Source organism: Marmota flaviventris, chromosome 3 (assembly GCF_047511675.1).
Source record: "Marmota flaviventris isolate mMarFla1 chromosome 3, mMarFla1.hap1, whole genome shotgun sequence".
Taxonomy (NCBI): Eukaryota; Metazoa; Chordata; class Mammalia; order Rodentia; family Sciuridae; genus Marmota; species Marmota flaviventris.
Genome location: NC_092500.1, coordinates 151,010,753 through 151,028,550, shown reverse-complemented (window position 1 = coordinate 151,028,550; position 17,798 = coordinate 151,010,753). Strand labels below are relative to the sequence as shown.

Below are 17,798 nucleotides of genomic sequence, written 5' to 3'. Positions count from 1 at the left end.
TGAAAAGTTTCTTTAGTTACAACTCTATATCATCTTGGCATGCTCCATGCCTATGTAAAATCTGGCATAGTATACAATAGAAATATTCCCTTTGCAGAGAGTTTAAAAATTAGTCAACACAAGTTCAGATGATTAGAAAGGGTCACAAAAGTCATTTAGGGAAGTGGGCACAGAGAGGCTCAGGCCTGAACTTCCTTTGAAGTATTGCTCTATAATGGCCTCTGTGGAAATCTTAGAGGATTAATCTAAACCTGAGGTGCCATCTTGTTTTTCCTGCTGAAAGATTCAGTAGTTTGTTCGCCCCTCTTTTTTTTTTTTCCCCTAGGCAGATCACTGACAAGGTTGACTATTCTTTTATTTTAGTCTCAATGAATGTACTTTGTTCTTTAAAACAAATATCTCTTTTCCCTTTGGGGACCACTCTGAAGTCAATCTAATTCCTCCTTTTCGAAAGTTTTTCTGTGTTCGGGCTATTGTGTAGTTTCAGGTTTACTGGGGTAAGGAAAGAGTTGGGGAATTGAAGGAAACTTGTGAAAGAGGAGATTCCCCTTCCTTCTACCTGGAACCTTGCTCTCAAAGCATGTTCCACAGACCAGCATTTAGGATCTTCCCAAAATGCAGAGTCCAAGACCTCACCCAGGACCTTCCTGATCAGAATCTATACATGACAAGATCCAGTTGGGCACGTACAGTAAGTAAAAACTGAAAAGCACTTGCCTTGAAGAACGTATTAGGTCAAATCTAATTTGACCAACATTTCCCTCTCTAATGGCCTTCAGATGGATCTCCTTTTTACATGGGTGTCCCCCAAGTGAGGGACTGATGAGTGGACAGCAGTAAGGAGCTGTGGTAGTTTATTTCAATTAGATGTGGCTAAGATATCGTTTCCATGCTTCTGTTTTCTACTTTTAGAAAAATGTTCTAATATTTTGTGGTATATCTTCTTTAAATTTATGTGATTTACTCTTAGTTGTACTTTTAAGGTTTTCATTGTATTTATTAAGTTTCTTGTCTTTGCACTTTAAGTGGTTACTACTGAAAGCATACATATTTAAATTTTACAATCTATTTAGAATATTTTAGCATCTGAAGTATAGAAATCTGACTGCTCTACCATAGGTTTCTTTACCTTCTCTCCTTCATGTTGAAGTGATCAACTGTATTATCTATGTATTATATTTACATTCATTGAAAAGTCAACCAGATAATGTTACAGGTTTTGCTTTCTATTTTCATATACATTTTAAGGAACTTAAAAAGAGAAAAATAGTCTTACATGATTGCAGATATTTACCATTTTCGTGGGCTCTCTCTCGCCATTCTTGCCAGTAGTCTGCATTTTTTTGTCACTCTAAAATTTATATATTGAAACCTAATGACAAATGTTTTAGTATTAGTAGTTATTTAAAAGTTGACAAGCTTATGAGGTTAGAATCCTCATTAATGAGTGTCGTCATAAGAGAGTCCCCAGAGAGCTGCCCTGTCCCTTCTTCCAGGTGAGGTTACAGTGAGAAGACATCTGTGCACCAGAAATTGAGCCTTTCTCTGCAGCTGAGAATGTCAACATCTTGATCCTGGAATTTCCAGCCTCCAGAACTGGTGAGAAATAAATTTTTGTTGTTTATAAGCCACTCAGTCTATGATAGTTTGTGATAGCAACCCAGACACACTGAAGCAATCTGGGAAGTCTGAGTTTTCCTTTGCTATCATTTCTGTATGTCTGGAAAAACCTCCTTTATCATTTCTTTGATAGCAGTTCTGTTGGTGGTAATTTCTAGGTGTTTCTTCATCTGAGAATATCTGAAGGATATTTTTCTCAATTTTAGGATACCAGACCTACCCTTCTATTTTTTCAGTCTTCAGAAATGTTATTTTCTTTGCATGTTTGTCTTCTTAGCTATTGCAGATTGGAATGGCTGGTGAGATGTAAGATCTTCTAAGAAAGTGAAACTCTTGGAAGAAAGCTTAAAACTTAGAAGAAAACTTGCCACATTTGTCTCTTGTCCTTTTCTCTGTGTAGAACTCATGTTAGAGCATTAACTTCAGCAGAAAATCAGTGACTTTAGGGCTGGAAGGGCGACACAGAAAGAGCCTGGGCTGTGGATGATTATTTTGCATTCTATGACAGCTTTGTCAAGACTACTTCTGAACTACTTTTACATGAGATTGCAAACTGCATTTTGGTGTCTTATTATCTGCTGAAATGAATATGTAATAGTGGTAGGAATCACGGCTCGTCTTTGTCTTCTTCCCTGGAGGAATCTCCTTATTACAGAATAAATTCTCCATGTATGTTTACTCTTTAAACGGAATACATTCTTTATATACATTTTAAATTGTGTTAGTGTGGGTGGCAAGGTGGAAGAAATTCTCCTGTATAGAGACAGCTCCCTTCTCTTTAATTTCATGAGATGTGTATTACATATCACCACATGACTTGTAGATACTCAAAAAGCTTCTTTCTAACTTGCATTATTTATATTTTCATATACGGTAGTCTTCTCTTCTCCATGGTGAGGCTTTCCAGTTTCACTTCTTTGTAGTCAATCTAATTTCAAAAATATTAAATGAAAATTCCAGGAATAAACAATTTATAAGTTTTAAATTGCACACTGTCCTGAATGATGTGATGAAATCTTGTGCAGTCTCACCCAATCCATGTTCAACATGTCTATATTGTGAATACTACCTGCCCTTTAGTCACTTAGTAGCCATTTCATTTGTCAGATCAACTGTCACAGTTTTCTGTGTTTGTATTCCCAAGCACAAGAGTAGTGATGCTGGCAATTCAGATGCAGGTAATTCTCTGTGAGAGAGTAGTGATGTGCATATTTATTCTACTTAAATTGGCTCATTTAAAAAAATATCTCTTCTATTATTCTGGATAAAGTTTGACTCAGTTGCCCAAGGATTTGTATGTTGAAATTTAATATCTACTGTAAGGTATTAGATAAAAGGGAGGAAACTTATCCAGCTATAGTGTTTAGAGGTGGGTCTTTAGGGAGGTCATTGTGATTAGATAAAGTCATCAGGGTGGAGTCTCTGTGACTGAATGAATACCAGTGGTCCTACAAGAAAAATGAGAGAGACCAAGAGACACATATGCCTGCACTCCGTTCTTTGCCATATGATGCCCTGCATAGTCTTAGGACTCCACCAACAAGAAAGTCATCACCAGATGTGGGCCTTCCACCTTGAGCTATGAGCCAGAGTAAACCTTCCTTTATAAATCAGGTATTTCATCATCGTTACAAAAAAATGGACTAATACAATCCCTCTATTGCTACTTTGTTATAGGCAAAGTATTTGATTACCTCCACTCTGTTTTCTAACAGGCCTCATAGCTAGGGTTAAACCATTACTAATACTTTTTTTTTTTTTTAGAATTATCTTTCCAGATGTAGATGTGATCATCCTTATTTCATACTTACATCCTTTCAATGACCTCATTGTTCCAATGACAAAAATTCATACCTTATCCATGCTATGGTTTAGACCTGGTTTAAGTGTCCTCCAAGACTTGGTATGCTGAAATTTAATCCTTTTCCTGAGATATTGAGACAGTGGAAGTTTAATCTGACTGTGACTTTCAGGTGTGGGGGCTTTGGGAAATGATTAGGATTAGGTAAGTTCATTAGGTTTGGATACTGGTGGCTTTAAAGATAGAGGGAGAGAGACCAGAAGAGACATACCTACACCTGAGTGCTTCCTGTGTCTTGTTATGTGATGTTCTGTGTGCCTCAGGACTCTGCCAGCAAGAAGGCCATCACCAAGGGAGGTGTCTAGAATTTGCATGTCCAGAATCATGATCCAAAATAAGCATCTTTTCTTTATAAAGAAGCTTGCCTCAGATATTTTATTATAGTAATCAGGAATGGACTAATACACCCTATATAACATTCAAGACTGATTGATATGGATCTCATAATACTACTACAGTATTTTTTTTATCACCCTTCACCCTAATTCTGCCTCCCCAAAGTGCATACACACACATAGTTTGATTCATATCAAACTAATTTTAGTTTTACAACCTCTTTTTAAATTTAAATTAATTTTATACACAAAACATAAAAATTATACAATGGGGTATCATGTGACTTTCTAACACATGTATAGATTGTGTAATGTTTAAATAAGTTTAAATATATCCATTTCCTCAAACATTGAACGTTTCTTTTTGGTGAAACATTCAAAACCATTTCTTCTGGCTTTTTGAAATACATGGTACATAATTATTATCTGCAATTGTATTATATGCAACAATACATGAACACTTCCTGCTTCATGCTAACTGTTAATTTAGTACCCATTTACTCCTAGCTCCCTTTACTCTCCCCAGCCTCTGGTAACCAATTTTCTACTCTCAACTTCTATGAGATCTAAATATGAATGAGATCATGTGGTGCTTATCATTTTGTGCCTGGGTTTTCTCACTTAACACAATGATCTTCAGTCCCACCATGTTACTGCAAAGGACAGAATTTAATTCTTTTTATAGCTGAATAGTGTGTATGTACCACATTTTCTTTATCCATTTATTAGTTGATGGACACTTATGTTATTTCCATTTCTTGGCTATTGTGAATAATTCTTCAATAAACTTGGAATTGTAGATGTCTATTCAAAATACAAATTTCATTTCCTTTGGAAGTACACCACTAGTGGGATTGCTGGATGATATAGGAGTTCTACTTTTAATATTTTGAAAAATAGTCATACTATTTCCATATAGTTACACTAATTGACCTTCTTACCAACAGTATTCAAGAGATCATTCTTCTCCACATCCTCACCAACACTTTTTATCTTAAATCTCTTTCATAGTAGCCATTCTTACTGGAGTTAGGTGATGCCTCACTGTGGTTTCAATTTGCATTTTCCTCAAGCATTTTTTCCATATACCTGTTGGTCAATTGTATGTCTTCTTTGGAGAAAAGTCTATGTAGGTCTACTGTCCATATTTAGGTTATTTGGTTCTTTGCCATTTAGTTTTTGGAGTTACCTATATACTTCAGATATTAACCCCTTGTCAGATTTATAATTTGCAAATATTTCCCCCATTCAGTAGGCTGTATATTTGCTTTGATGACTGTTTAATTTAAATGTTTAGTCCATTTTAGTTGCTTTTTGTAATAGTTGAGAGGAATCTAATTTCAATCTTCTGCATGTGAAAACCCGATTTCCCCAACACTGTTTATTATTATTATTGAAAACCCGATTTCCCCAACACTGTTTTATTATTATAAAAGACTGTCTTTTCACCAATTCATGTTCTTAGCATCTTTGTTGAAAGTTGGTCATCTGTAGATGTAGGTTTACTTCTACATTTTCTAGTACTTTCCATTGGTCTATATATCTGCTTTTATCCCAATACCATGCTATTTTTATTACTACAGCTTTGTAGTATGTTTTGAAGTCAAATAGTATAATGTCTCTTGCTTTGTTCTTTTTGCTTTGGTTCTTTGAGTTTTGGTTTTATGCATTTTGTTGTTGCTGTTGTTTCAGTTCCATACAATTGATATGACTTTTTTTTTCTAGTTCTTTGAAGATTATTATTGGTATTTTGATGAGAATTACATTTTGAATTTTTAGGTTGTTTTGGGTAATATGTGCATTTAAACAATATAGGTTCTTTCGACCCATGAACATGAGATGTTTCATGTGTGTGTGCATGTTCTTCAATTTTTCCCCTCAGTGTTTTATAGTTTCCATTGTAGAAATCTTTCACCATTTAAAAAAATTTATCCCTAGGGATTTTTGTCTTTTATTTTTTGATCTATTATAAATGAGTTTGTTTTGTTATAGGTAATTTATATTGGCATATAACTATTCTACTGATTATTGTGTTGATTTTTGTCTCCTACAGCTCTGTTAAATTTAGTTATTAATTCTAATACTATTTTGATGGAGTTTTTGGGAGATTTATATTTATAAGATCCAGTGGTCTGCAAATAGTCACATTGGACTTTCTCTTTCAATTTGGATGCCCTTCATTTCTTTCTCTTGGCTGATGGTTCTGGCTAGGACTTAATACTAAGTCGAATAAAAGTGGTGAAAGTGGGAGTCCTTGTCCCAAATTTCATAAAGCTTTCAACTTTTCTCCATTTAGTATAACACTAAATATTGGCTTATTTCATATTACCCTTATTATATTAAAGTATGTTCTTTCTATATCTAATTATTTAGAATTTTTATCATGAAAGGATGTTGAATTTTATCAAGTAAATTTTATTACTTGAGATTTTAATTTTACAAACACAAATACATACAACTCTACCTATAGTTATGTCAAACTACTTTTAGCTCTGTGTTCTCTCTTAGCCTTAATCCTTATCTTATGCATCATTTACCCATAGAATACTCTGCTCCCTTCTCCCACATACCCATTGATTTCCTTTGAACAGGGACAGATAACTTGTTTCTTTTATCAGAATTATCCATTAAATAAAGCCTACATTCCCTTCCTCAGAATCTTACTTTATCTACACATAGTAAAATCTAGGTTGTTTGAAAGCTGAATTCTACCTTGTTCACTATTAGAGCCACAGCACTTAGCAGGAAGACTGTTTGATGACTATATAATCAACACTAGAAGCTTCTCATTACCGATGGGTTTATAATATTCCTATAATCCTGTGCAAACCAAGCGAAGTCTATGTGTGTGTAGTGAGGTGGTGGTTGAACATGTAATGTACGTTAATTTTCAGTAGATAAGTGTCCTAATTTTGATGCAGTCTGCTGTGTATCAGGATTACTTGAGGACCTGGCACAGGAACTGTTGTCTTGCTCCTGAGTTGTTCCTGTTATTCCAACTAACAGCAGTGATTATGTTTGAAGTCTGTCTCATATTGTTGCACTTCTGTTGATATTTAATAAAACAGAGAACAGCTTGCAAAAAGCAGTACTCATCCCTGCTGAGAAAAAAAAGGGAAACAAGTGAATCCTCTGCTAAGCAATTTTAAATGTTTCTGCTGTAACCTTAATAGTGTAATTTTAACTTCTTGGCACTCAGTGAGGTCAACATTGGTATACTTTGTACTTAACGCATTATACTGGAAAATTGGATCCAGAGGTAAATTGGAGTTACCTTTTCTCAAAAGTTGTCTGGCCAAGATATACAATCCATGAACAAGAATACTTTGGTGAGAACACTGGCAAAGTGTATACCTGGACAATAACTTGTTTTCTCCTGTCCTAAAATGCCAAAAGTTTACTTACTTTAAGTTCCCATTTATATTTACTACCATTTTAATTTCGTATTATTTTCGTGTAATTTAAATTGCAGACAAGTCTGGTTTATTTATTGTAGAATATTTAAAAATGTGGGAAACACCACTGGAAACTAGTATTTCTTGCATGAATAAACTTTTTTTTAATTGCTTTTGGGAGGAAATATTGGTGCATTTAAAACTTCCACCATTTGAAAGATACTTTGAATTTCTAGTTTTTAGAAAATCATGCCAACTTTTTCCTTTTTAACACTTAGAGATTCTCTGAGAGTCATTAAATTGTTTGCTAATAATTGCATTGGCATTGTGATAACCTTGTGGGATGCAACCAAGGAAAAACAGTTCAATGAGAGTTATTAATTATACTACCAGCAATTTAGGCAAATTAATGAGTAATATTACATTGGTAAAATGGCGATTACTTTACAATTATTTAACAAGAGCTAATTCCTAACCAAGATGTGTGTGTGTGTGTGTGTGTGTGTGTGTGTTTAAAGAAAAATGGGATAGAAGAATGAGTGATATAGAGATGGCAGCAAAGAGTTTTCAACTGAAATCTGAATATTAGTAATGGCCTATTTTGAAAGTTCTTTATTTGGGTAAAGGCCAATAATTTAGTATTATTTTTCTTCTGAGTATTATCCAACACATCTCAATCTCTCTGGTATGCAACCTGAGCTGGAAATCTCTCAAGGACCAGCTCTCTTATGGTCTTCCTGGTGTTTCCTGCGTGAGTCAAATGGAAACATCCCTAACAGGTTCTGTTTCAGGAGACTTAGCCTTTGAGTCTACAAATTATAGAGAACCAAGAGACAAAAGAAGTAGCAACAGGGGAAAAGCAGTCAAGCCATGCTTTTGATTTTTCTTGTCTCATTTAAGCTAAAGATTTATAGATTATGGACCTTGACTAGCCACATATTTAAAAATTGTATTTAAATACCTTTATTGCTTACTAATTTAACACATCATGGAGTATAATTCCATTACAAAGTGCTCCAGCCAAGTTTTTGAAGATAACGTCAGATCTGGAGGTTCTTTAGCAGAACAAAGATGGCATAGCATCTTGACTATAAACCTGTGATAAGAAGATGAAGAGCAGCTGGGTGTGCTGGGAAATACTGAGCATCAGGAGACAGGAGACTACTATCTAGGTATAGATAGTAACTTCTGGTATATCTGGGGCAAGATATTTCACCCTTCAGGGTGGTGAATTTGATCAGAGTGTTTCATACTTTTAATTTTTCTCCTTTCTTTTTTATTTTTTAGCAGTGATTCTTTATTCAGTTTTAAAAAGAATCTAAGATTTTAACAAATATGCATTATTTCATCATTCAACAAATATTTATTGATTACCAACTCCATTCTAGGCACTGTTCAAGGGGTTGGTGTATGAAATATGAATACATTGCAGTAGATGATGATGTGATTGAGGAATAGGAATCCTGTCCTCTTGGACTATACCCTGAAACTGAGAGTTTTAGGGGGAATACAGTTAGAAAGTCACTGAGATCTCCCTTATCTTTTTTCTTATAACCCATTGTTCTACCAATAAAGAGTATGTGTGAAATAATTAGCCATTGTAGCTCCATCACAAATATACCCAAGATTGTTAAGTTTAGGTTCCTGGTACACAGTATCATCCTATTACACAAATGTTTATTTGCTTTTTAGTTGGTACTATAAGAAGAAATAGGCAAATGCATCACATTCTTTACTTGTGAGGTCTTTGTCTTTCTTGTTTTCAATTTTTCTTCTCTGTGTTCAGGTTCATTCTTATCTCACTAGGGAGGACAACTGCTGCCCTAAGATGCGTTTTTATTTTGCACAATTGTCTAAGGAACTATTATTTGATCTAATTTTATTTAATAAGTAATGTTGTTAAGTGAAGTAAACATTGCACAATCTATCTGATATCTGAACAAGTTAAGGTAGAACTGAAATATATTCGAATTCATCTGGGCATGGAAAGTGAGAGAGACACAGAATTCGAGGAAGGTGTGGAGAGAAGAGCAGTTGCCATTCAAGATTTACAAGGAATACTTAGGCTGTGCAGTTAAATTATATAACCACTAATCTTCACTGCCAAAGAAAATTTCCTCTGGTTCCTTGTATTTGAATTCACCAAATAATGTACCAGGTGTTTTGTTTCTCTTTTAAGAAAAAAGATAGTCTCTGAAATTATATGAAGTTTAAATGATTTAAATCCTTTTTAGAAAATTTACCTTGAATCTAAGTTATCATCGCCTTATATTTCAATAATATTTCATTTCCCACACCTGCCTTCCAGAGCAGTTTCAATCATGAATAACAGTGGGGGAGAAAAACGATAAACATTATGTGTGCAGCAAAGGTCTTGCAGTTTTGAGCCAAGTTGGAAAAGGAGAACAACTATTACTACAGGGCTGAGCCCTGCGGGGAGTCTGGAGCTTTGCCCCGACAATACCAAACTCTGCAACTTTATTCTCTTTGTGGTTTCAAAAAGACTTGATCTTTCTAATATTACATTCTGAAAGCCAACTTAATAGATACTCTATTTCTGGAGAGCTTTGTAGGCAGAATTATGGAAAATTCTTGTGGTTGTTGTCATGTTTTTTGATGAAGGAGCAGAGTGCAGAATAAATTTGTCTGATTTGCATGAAGTTTGAATATTCACTGACAGTGATTCCTGAACTGAGTCTTCTTTATGCTGTAGGAGAGGAGAAGCATATTTCAAGCAGCTGGAAAGTTAGCTTGGGGATTTAAGATATGTTAGGGCTTTGCCAATATGCTTGGCATGAACCTGGGTAAGATGCTATAGAGGGTGGGAAAATGAGGTAGGCAGGGTACGCCCTATTTGGAAAAAGGAGCTGTTGACCTGTTTGATGTGATTTGAGAAGGGGTAACTAGGCCTTTACAGTCAAATACCTCACTTGCAGTGCCTGTCACATTGTAATCTTTCCTCAGAGATAAGATCTTCTGTGCTCCTGTTGAAACAAAAATAGGTTATCTGGAAGGCATATAGGCCATTGCTACCTTAACCATATTCAGGTCACCAGAGAAATATGCAGAAAGTAGGAACCTGTACAAATGGTACTCACAGAGGGCAGTTTTGGATGAGAAAACAAGGATGGGCAGGATGCAGAGTAAGTGGAAAGATCCAGTGGAGCTAACCATGGGGCCACATGGGAGGACTCAGTGCATGACAGTAGGGTGGATTCAGCATTGACTCAGTTCCTGCTTCCACCATGAAGTCATGAGTGTACAAAAGCATCTTATCATTGGCATATTTCTTATGAAAACTCCCCAGATACCAGACACATCCTGTTTTCCTTGATTTTCTTCCAGTAGATGCACAAAAATTTGAGGGGTGCTAAGTTCGTGATCTCTGCATCTTCAGTATTCCTTCATCCAAACTTAATTCTCCTCACTTTATTTTGCAGAAAATTTTAACTTTCCACCTTGTACTTGGTTCCATTGCTACCTTTGTTTTCTGAAGACTCACAAATGGTGTATGCAAAATAATTCACTGTCAGTGGTTAGGCCCACCGGTTAGAGATAAGGAAGGAGAAGGACTTGAAGGTTCAGGTTTTTTTCCCTAGTTTCTTTTCCCACATGTTTCAGATAGGAGCTGAGAGGAATATAGATACTTAGGAATTTCCCCTCTTCAGCAACCCCTCCAAATCCAACCAGCAGTTTCTGTGTGCTTGGTATCAATATCTCCTCGGTACATAAGTATATCCTTTAATATGATTCAGTTAATCAAAAAATAAACCATCGTGTATTTCTAAATGGCTATCGGTAAGGATCTGTGCTGGATAAGCTTTCTCTCAGGTCATCTTCCTGCTTATCATGACTTTACATTGTACCCAGAAAGGCTAGGGAGTCCTGCAGAATCAGGAAAATACATTGTCCTCAAATGTCCTCAAGCATTGAAGGCTACATGTTGAATGCGTGGTTGAGACTATATAAGCTTTGCTTTCCCAGTGTCCTGTACTGTTTTCTACTTCAGAGCTTTTATTGTGATTGTAATGAAAGCAATTGATTGGATTTTATTTGTTTAACATGTTGCCTTCATTTTATTTTCTATCATTTTCCCTCTTACATTTCTTGGGAGCAGGGTCCTTGCTTGATTTTGCCCCCCCCACCCCCACCCCTCACCCCTCCAGAGGAAGGAAGTGAATCCACAAGTTCAGGGAAGGGAGCAATAGCTGTCATATGTGAGGATTGCCAACGTGCTTCAGGGTCCAGCAGCTGGAAAGTCCAAAGATTATTTTGGATTAGTCATGTCACTCTAAACCTCTGTCTACACCACAAGACTGTAATGTCATATTTCTTTATCTGGGAATCCCCAGACTGTTAGAATCAGGAAGTAGTGAATGCCTCATATCCCAATGTGGCTTGGATATACTGCCAATATAATCTGGCTTGACCTGTTCCTATGTGTGGCCCAGATTCAATTCAACACAGAATCATTTTTGGCTTCTGTGGGTTTGGCCTTGGTGGTAGCCTGGACTCACAGGCAGCCCCCAAATCCCAGTTGTTATTGTTGTTTAAATAAAGGGCATGGACACTTTGACAGGCATTCCATGCAGCACCTCCCTTCTGGAACCCCTTACTGTCTTCAATGTAATAGGTTTTTGTCTTTCATTCTTGTTTCCAACTCTCCTAGGAGTCAAAAGAATTCAAAAAAAGAAAATGGCAACCAACTTTTCTTGGGATCTGTAACTGCATGTGCAATGAGAATGGGAAGAAATCTTTCAATCACAAACAGATTTAAAAATTTTTTTTTTTAGTTGTAGGTGGACCCAATACCTTTATTTTATTTATTTATTTTTATGTGGTGCTGAGGATTGAACCTAGTGCCTCACATGTGCTGGGAAAGTGCTCTATGCTGAGCCACAGCCCCCAGGTGATTTTTTTTTTTTAAACCATCCCTGTTGCTCCTGGTAAAGAAAGGCAGGCAGCTGGTAGAACATTTCTGTGCTGTTCTCAATTAACTTTCCCTTGTTCCCCTCAGTGAGAAGAGAATGAGCCTCCTCCACCCAACTGTGCTGTGACTGGAGTGCATTAAGATGCACAAATACCAGCCTCACTTGTGAGTCTTTCTTTTCATATTTTTGTAGACAGCTTCAGTCCAAATAAGGTTCTTACTCCTCTTGAGATAATTCCTAACATTGCTAAACGGGTTTCAAATTCCCCACCAATTCCCTTATCAGTAATGAGCACCACATTTCACAAATGGGCCAGTTAGTGGTACAGATGTATATTTGTAACTGTATTTGGTTTCATTTGACATGTTTTTAAGAACTCTGGAAAAGAAATTAATTAGTATTCTTGGGGTGGGGGTGGTAAATACAATCTTATAATTATTATGTGAATATGGAGGATTGAGAAAAATTAAAATCAAAACACCACAACTACCAATCCTAGAGGTATTTAATATTGCTCTCTGCCTTGGAATATTGTGCATTTTATTGCATCTGGGTGGTTTTGAAATCCATCTTAAAAATCACTTTCATATTCTTGAATATTTTTGGTGGTGACAGAAGTTTGTTCTTTGAGGGTAGGCTTGAAACTTAAAGAACTGCCCACAGGACAGAAAAAGCCATTGAATAAAGGCTATAGTCATGGCAGGTGATATCAATTTAGTTTAAAAAATAAAGGGAAATGGAAAAGATTTTTCCCTGTGAATCTTTGTGGCCTCTGTGGGCTAATACTGTAACCTCACAAAATGACTCTTTTAAGAGATTAGATTGGCATGTCTTTTCTCTTCTCCTACAGCTTCTATGTAATGTGTTCTTATTTATGCTCTAGTTTTCCTGGAATCAAGTGCCTAAATATTGCAGCTCTTGCTGGGTCTCTCAAGCTTCCTGGAATTTTAGTCCATTCCCAACAAGTGCTTAATTACATCACATGCCATTGAGATAATTAAATTATGCTTTTGCCTTTGCAGAATGCTAAAAGCAAAATAGCTTCTGTATCAACAAATTAAACATTTAAAATACTTTTGGAAATGTTAAATTATCTTCAGGTGGCAAAATGGATTTTAATAAATTCAATCCCAGGTTGTACCTTAGTTTTTTTATTTTTGTTTTTTGGGGTCTCTCCTAGAGCATGTATTAAATTAAAGTTACCCGACAGTGAAAAAAAAAAAATCAACATATTCTAAACAGGTAGGTAAAGCTTTCCTCCAACCGCTTTGCTGCTTCTTGGCCTTCACCATTGCTATTTTTTTTTTCAGAGTTCACACTTAAGGCACATCTTAATGCTTGTGTGAGCACCACCTATTTCCTGTTATTGTGTTTCTTATTATAGGCTGCCCTCCTTAGAACTCTTATCTTTTCATCATCTTTTCAGTCCTTTTAGTTGAGGTGACTTTGCCAGAGGCAGGGAACACTAAGTTGAGTCTGTTCATGTTTGAATGGGAACTACACCATAATCTATTAAAATAAAGGATGAATGTCCAATATGCTTACCACTTTTGTTGTGGTTTTGCTGTTGCTGTTTTAACTGCAAGCCAGAATGGAACTTTCTGAATTTTCAAAACACTTTTTTTTTTTTTCTTTCTTTTTTTTTTTTTAAATCTAAGTTTGGGCCTTAATGTGTCTACAGATCTTTTTTACATTATTTTTGGCTAAAACAAGAAACAAATTGCACTGAAAAATATTATGAAAACACCTCTCCTTCTAAGATTTCTAGCTCAATATAGTAAACTCCAGTGGTTTGGATTATTCAGATAAGACTTAAGAAAATATCCACTGTTTTAGATTATTTGCTTAGCCAAATCCCAGTGCTGAGCTGCTAGAGGTTTTCTTATCTAGGATGAATGAGTACATGTTACAGAGCAACCTGAAGGAATAGCTTAATGAGCTACTACTTCAATATGAAGGCAATCCAAAACTCCATAGTTGTGCTTTTAATAGCATAGCTAAAGAAAATCAAGTTTATGTACATTTTTCAGGCCAGTAGATATTTTGCAGGATGCCTGTCTCTAACATGCTCAAACTATGAAATATGTGTGGGAATTAACCCAATTATTCCACAATATAAAGAAAAACATTTTAAAGATCAAAACTCTAGTCATTTTAAGGTTAATTATCTTAAAAAAACTGATTTTACTGATAAAATCATGGATTCTTAAGTTTGACAGGAATACCACTTTTAAATTTTCTTAGCTTATGAACAGTGGTGGCAATTAATTAACTTAATAAACACTTCCTGAAAAAATCTTCTCTGTATTGGGTGTGATGAAAAATATTGGTGACAGTGAAAGAAAAAGAAAATAATTGTTCTCAGAGTTCTAATTAAAGAGACAGTCAGGTAAACACACATTTTCAATTTAAATGTGCTCAGAGCTTTAATACAATTATGTAGAAGTTTCTGTGGGAATAAAGAGGTTGGCACATCTAATGTTACAGGTGATACTGGAGAGAAACTATATAGTGGTTGCCAGATGTGCACCAAATCCTGAATGAAGAGTGTGAGTTTCCTCAAAGATAGAAGGGTCAAAGGAAGTAGAAGCAATGAATTTTAGGAACTGCTCTGTGTTCTAGATGATGTTAGAAAGCTGGGAGCTGTCATTTTATATAACTTAACATGGTATTGTACCTCTGTTGTTGCTCTACCATGCACCATAAGTTCCCAGTGCGGTTCTTTGTTTTCCTTGTGTAAGTTTGGGACAGTGATGGGTTTTTCTGAGGATTAATTATATTAACAAACAAGAATAGTTAGAACAGTGCTCAGAATACAGTAAACTAATAATACATTTTAACCATTATATTAGCCATTATTTTCACATCTATCCATTCCCCCGATAACGTTCCAAGAAAAATCACAGGGTAGCTGATCAATTCATTTATTTATTCACAAATATTTATTAAGCACTTAGGATGTGCCAGACACTAGAAATTCAAAAATAAAATGGTCAAGTATCAGCCTTCATGGACCTGAAAATACCAGGCTAAGCTAAAAGAGAAACAAGTAAATCATCAAACAAACAACAAATGACATTAAATTCAAAGACTCATAAGCACTGGAATAGCATGGATATGCTTGGGAGTGGGGCAGGAGACATTTCACATCTTGTTACTCCTGGAAGATGTAACTGAATGCTAACATGGAGCCAGCCCTGTAAAGGCCTGAGGTAGTAATAAGTTTGGCATGTTCCAGAAACAACAAGAAGGACTTAGGATTTGGAACATGTAGTGAGAAGAAGAAAACTAGGAGGGGTGAGATCACATAGGGCTAAGTAGAGATGGTAAGAATCCCATGTGTAATAAAGTCTCTTTGGAATGAGTAAAGAACTAAGGGCCACAATCAGCCAGGCTTTCAAACACTCCTTCACCTCACCTCACTGTGTCACCAACTCTACTCATATAGCTCTTCTGAAAACCATTGAGTACTTGATGCTCAACAATTCCCCCTCTAAGGACAAAGCCATTTTCTGTCCCAGGCACTGAATTAGGTTCCATGGCTAAAAGGGTAAAAAAAGACACAATTGTTGCTTCAGGAACCTCATCATCAAGAGGAGCAAACTATCATAGTAAGAGACTAGACACCATGAACACTGAGCGTGGTGACAAACAAGCACAGAGAGAGTACAGGCAAGAACCACATTACATGGGGGACACTGACCTAGGCCTTCTAAAGGCAGTGATGAGTGTAAATTAACAGGCAAAGGGCTTGAGAGAAAGTGCCAAGGTGAAGGAGTTTTTCTCAGGCAGGGTGAATAATCCTGAGGAAGAGTCCAGAGGCCAGAGAACACATTGCTTTCCTGAGAAGGAAAGGATAAGTGTGACCTGAGTTGGAACCAAGCTCCTTAATTTAATTTAAATACTTCCATTGCTTCTACTACTTCAACCTTCTCTTAGTCATCTTTCATCTTCCCTTGGGACCCACACTTCTTTAATTGGTCATTACCACCATTGCTGTGAATCAAGTCTTTAATAACCCTGTGACTTTTAACAACATACTGACCCTGAATATTGGTTTCCCCACTTACAAAATTGGGGTACAAATTAGTATGTCAAGATAAGCTCATGAAAAGTGCTCCTTGTGTTGTGGGATGGATATAGCGAGCAGAGCTGCTGGTGTCTGGAAAGAAATCAACAAAGTCTAGTCTAGTTCTATTCCTCCATTATTTTTAAGAGAATATATTTATTGCTTAAATTCCTGACAATGCTAATATTGCTTTTTATTTTATTACTTTCCAAAGAGCTCATGATTTCTCAATTTTCTTTAAGCTCTCTCTACTCAACCATATTACTATTCTCATCCATACCTTGTCTGTCCCTCCTCCATCAAAATTGATTCATTGGCTCCTGTTTGAAAACACCCTCCTCCTATATTTAAGTCTTCTCTCAGGCTTACAAAATCTATTTCGCCATATTTGCAAAGTCCCTTTCTTCCTTCACTGTCCTTCACAGGTAATTTTCTATGATATATCATGGGAAGAGAAATTGTGACTTCTCCCAGCTTCTTTCAATATGACACTTCATAAATCAACTCTGATAAGCCTTTTCTGAAAAAAAAAAAGATATTGAGATACATTTATAATTTTTCCTTTTTTCTCTATTAAAATGATTAATAGTCCTAGAGAATTTTCCCTGTTCCCATTCATTTTCCATCAAATTATTGAGGAAATAAAAAACAGAATGGGGTTAGCTTGTGTCTAAATTTACTCAATTAACTATGAGTGACTCTTATGTTAACACCCTGTTCTTTGTGGTTGAGGGCTTAGTGTTGAATTTCCTGACTTTTGCAAAGCTTGAGGCAGATGTGGTACAAACTATAGGTGAGGATCATCAGAGCACTGCCTAGCTGGCTTCTGTATCATAAATTTAAGCTAAGGTTCTAATCAGTTTAATAACACACACCCAGCAAGTTCTATGCTAATGACCTCATTTTGCCAGCAAATCTTTCCCTCTATCCTCTTGGACAAAAGGATTTTTAAAAAGACTCATTTTGTTCCAAAACTTAAAGAATAACTGCTGGCAGAAAGTCTCTCATTACAGAACTCTCTTGGCCAGTTGAAAGAGTTGTTCATTGTTGAGCTGTTTTACTGCAAATGTGAATGGAAGATATTTGAATTTACATGTAAATGGCACATAGTCTTTTCCTGTATTTTACTTTCAGAAGGAGAATCTATTATCAAACAAGAGGAGAAAATTAACATCCTGTCAGAGGTACTGGTGAATCATTTAGCAGTAGCACACATTATATCTTACCCCTTTTGGTTCTTTGGTATCTAAAGTTTCATTTTTACCTCATTTTAGAGAGCTGGTTTGGATTAAAGTCACACACAAACTGAACTGTCTCCAACATCTACATCAGGAAGTAACTCTAGCTCAAGATAAAGGTCACTGGTGGGACAACAGGTTTGTATTGCTTATTCTGGCTTCTCTTTTCCTGTCCTGGAGATCATTTGGAAGAACTACCAATTACTGATCCTTAAGCCTTAAATGTTGAAATAAAAGCTATTGCATGTTGATTAACACTTCCCTTGATGAAGTATGCAAGTGTGGTGTAAAACACAGTGATTTGGCTCCTGATGGATTGGAATGGACATTCTCTTGAAGTGTTTTAGCC

General features: G+C 36.0%; 1 long non-coding RNA gene across 1 annotated transcript; it reads left to right on the top strand.

Annotated features, from left to right (window-relative positions):
* The first annotated feature begins 1,401 nt into the window (after nucleotides 1-1,401).
* On the top strand, nucleotides 1,402-17,577 carry LOC139705053 (uncharacterized). Its single transcript, XR_011706944.1, has 3 exons — nucleotides 1,402-1,599; nucleotides 12,229-12,306; nucleotides 17,486-17,577. It is a non-coding gene; the product is annotated as an uncharacterized lncRNA (long non-coding RNA).
* Nucleotides 17,578-17,798: the final 221 nt, after the last annotated feature.